Genomic DNA, 4,159 nt, shown 5'->3' with positions numbered 1-4,159 from the left:
GTCCACAGCTTTTTTTTTTGTCTTGAATTTCACTTAGTAGAAAAAAAATCAGCTTACAATCTAAACAAAGAAAAACAAAAGAAAACATAAAACCTTCTGGTCCTCTCGCCTTTCGCTGTCCCTTCCTCACACAGACGCACAAGTGTGCTGAGCGCTGCTGGAGCTGTGCAGGTAATAATGAAACTGTAGACAGGGACCGTCGATGAACCCTCCTTCCTGTCAGCACAAGGGAAGGGAGGGGGCCGGGTGGGAGAGCCTCCTGCCCCCCCAGCTAAATTAAGAATACCATTGGAGGAGGTTGTGAAAGGGCTCCTCCAACCAAGAGAGGCAAACTTCCTAAACAAACCAAAACAAAAAAAAAAAAAGTGGTGGGGGAGGCGTGAACTCTGGTGCAGCTTGGGGGAATGAATCGCAAACTAATCATTGAAATTGCCCACGTGCATTCGGGTGATATTGTGCACCTTCACTGAAGGGTTCTGGTATTCAGTTGCCTAAAATAGTCCTAAAAAGTATTTCATTTGGTACCACCTATTTTTGGGGGCCTTCCTTTAGTCAAACACTTGAAGAAATGAGTCTGTATTGGTTAAAATGTGATTAAAAAAAGTCATTAAAAATAACTTGCACAGGTAAATTAAAAATCCACAGAAATATTATCGCAACATTTATAAACAGCAGCTATACAAAAATCTGATCTGATACTTTTCATGTATATAACGCAGTTTTTTTCCAACATCCCCTATACACCCCCGCCCAAACACTTTTTGGCAATAATGCCCATATATGGACAATCAATCCTTCATGTTTAATCATTTAAATATGCTAAAAAATCTCCAATGCAAACCGAATGCCCAGTTCTGTCAAAATGAGTTGGTACCACCTTGAAAAGTTATGCTAACCCTTGGTAGGAGGGTGTAGTGGGGTCATGTCATTGGGACGTCCCGGCACCACAGTGTCTACTGGTTGCAGTTTACCAAAGGGGTAATAATCAGGCATGAGCTGGTAGAACAGGTGGGCGGGCAGAACTAAGTAACTGCTCTCAAAGTGGCAAAAACGTTGAGTTAAATTCTCGTCGTAATTTGCCGGCAAGCAAAACACACGGATTAGCCTTAGCCTCCGCATCCCTTCGTATGTGTGAACTCAATATGATTCACAAGGTCGTGTTCAGATAAAAATACCGGGTCACCTTGTCCAGATAAATCTTTCGGACTTGTGATGAGATTCACACTATTTGACTTTCATCGGTATTCGTTATAGCTCACGTGATTTTACAATGGAATATGAGCTAAAAGTTATAAACACGTAATAAATATACGGTTGTAATATGCATGCTACCGGGGGGAATGCCGTGGAAAATGTGGCCTAAAACACAAGCCAAATAACCGAAATACCACGCGCATTCTGTATCACGCTTTTCTAAAATAAATCTCTCGGCCTCCTCACTTGACCGGACGGAAATAAAAGCTTGGTAGGGTGGGGGGTGTAACTATAGAAACAAACACACCAAGCGTTTTATTTATACTCACTCACTCCTGGATTTTGCTCACATTCTGATTGGGGCGGAAGTTTATTTTGCACTCTTCGAAAAGATCCCGGTAACTCATATTTTAAAGCGTTCTGACCAACTGTCATTGTTAAAATTATAATATTTTTTGTGTTTTTTTTTACATTTGTGGACATTTTGGTCCTAAATGTTGACATTATGAAATCTGTTTCGTGTATCTGTTTTATATATTGCTAAGCACTAAAGCATCTTAGTGACACCGTGAGGCCAACCAATAGCAGCAAACAGAAAATAAGAGCAATTACCTAAAACGCCTGAAGAGGGAGGCAAAACAATATAACCACAGCCAACCTCACAGGTCATGACAGTTGTTGATGCCATAAAGTGGGGAAAATGCCGTAAAGAGAGGACGAAAAAAAATAGTATTCCCCTTTCGTAATGTGAAAAAAAAATCAGTTATTGGAAGAGTCACTTCAATAAATAGTTAAATTCATAGGACTTGAATAACACAGTTGATTTTCGATTGAAATTAAAGAAGGAGTTTTCTAGATATCCCACAATTTTTTATTCTTATGAGGTGGATTATCAAAACATTCCTTCCATCTGCTCCTGGTTCATTTGTCAAATTTTAGGACCCTTTTATTTTCATCACTGAGTCTTAGGCACTTATTAAATGCAAAAAAATAAAAAATAAAATAAGAATCTGAGTTTAGCACGTACGTTACCCAAGTGTTAGCATGCTTGCTAACGTGCTAATTAGTAAACATTCAACAACAGCAACACAAGTTGAAGTTTGTGTTATTGTGTGTTTATTGTTAAATACTCAACATTATTTTAGATTTTTACTGCTTTTAGCATTAGCGCACATTATCATGACATGACTAAAACTAGCTTGCTTTAAACTTATCTTACAAACCGTACACATTAAGGTTTCTGCGGTATTAATAGCTTCTTTTAAGCTCAACAGTTCAACAGTGACCTTAAATCAATGGACTGCATTCCACAGGCTGAGCTCCTTGACGGAGGCTTAAATTGCAGTTTTCGCCTTATGAGCACATCCGTTCGGCCGTCATTCACTGCGCTCGATAATTCTGAGCTTGATGATTCTGCGCGGCAAAGACGGTTTTAGCGGCTGGATCGCAGCGGCCCCGCCTGTAGTTATTCTGTCAGTTATGATATGAAACGGTTAGCACTAAAAAAAAAGTACAACAACAAAAAACTATACACAGTCAAATAATTTGAGTTATGTTTTTGTTTGTTTGTTTTTTATTATCAATGATACTATGATACTAAAGCGCATATTTGATACGTCACATTATAGTAGTACTCCTACTTAGGAAATTGATTAGTTCCGAAAGTTATTTCATCACATGAAATAGCCGCTAATCCTCACTGAGGCGGCAGGTTTGCTGGTGCCTATCCCAGCTGACTTTGGGCGAGCAGACATTCGTAAGTAGAATCACCGCTATATATATGAGGCACACAAAACAATAGAAACAGGACTCATATTTTGATACGTAATTGAAATAAAACAACAATTTTCTAGAGCACAGTGATAGTTGACCAACAAATTTTAGTTGCGATTACAACAAATAGAGAATCTTTGCACTGGGCACTTCGTTCGTAACATGGCAGAATATGTTATTTTTAGCGCTCGGCATCTAGTGCAACCCGTTGAGCCCGGAAGGGGGCTCCTCCCACTTGCGGTCCCTTTTGAAGGTTTCTTATTTACCCTGATGGAGATTTTTTTTTTTCCCATTCCCTTGCTGTTGTGTAGTTATGTTGTTCTGTAGGACTTCTTTTTCGTGATACAGGGATATACAAATTAACTTGAATAAATAAAAATTGAATACGATAGATCCAAGTGTGGACGACGCGCACCCCGACGCACCCTATACACATCTTGAGAAAAAAAAAAAGAAACCCAAAACGGCGAATATGATAACATTTATAAAATGCCCTAAATGAATCAGTCCTCTCTTTGAGAGATGGCTTTTACTGTGAGCTACCACATGCTAAACATTCGTCCCGCAAATACGCACGGCGTATAAATAGCGACGGCTACTGAGACCGGAGACGTTTGGTTGGGGAGGAAGAAGAGGTTTGGGTTCCGCTTCCATGCGGGCCAGCCGTGACTGCGGTCGCCTTCTTCCGTCACGAGCGCACCTCCAAATTTTCACCCGCTCCACGGTCGAATCAAGATCCCGGCCCATGGAAACAAGCTGCTTTTAACCATTGGCTAGCAATCAAATGGCGGGAAACGGAACACCCGACGGGAAAGGTGATACGTAATCCCGCCGGAAGGTCCGTTGAGCACCCCCGGGGATTTTTCAACGTCAAATTAAATAAATGACACAACAACACATTCAAATTGAAATGTTGACCTTTCTACCAGCGACAAGCGAAAAGACGGCGAACTAAACTCATGAAATTAAATGCGGGAATGGAATGGAGCATTTTTTTTAAATGCGATTTTCATAGACGTGACCCAGATTTTCTGGAAACATATAAAAAAAATATATATATATATATATATATATATATATATATATATATATATATATATATATATATATATATATGCAAAAGAAACGTACTAACTTTATTGATTTTTTTTTAATTTATTGAACATATATAGTAAATGGAATACAAATGGAA

Source organism: Hippichthys cyanospilos, chromosome 7 (assembly GCF_059441005.1).
Source record: "Hippichthys cyanospilos isolate Australia breed blue-spotted pipefish chromosome 7, RoL_Hcya_1.0, whole genome shotgun sequence".
NCBI classification, from domain to species: Eukaryota; Metazoa; Chordata; class Actinopteri; order Syngnathiformes; family Syngnathidae; genus Hippichthys; species Hippichthys cyanospilos.
The sequence above is the reverse complement of the archived record's forward strand: the minus strand, read 5'-3'. Positions refer to the sequence as shown.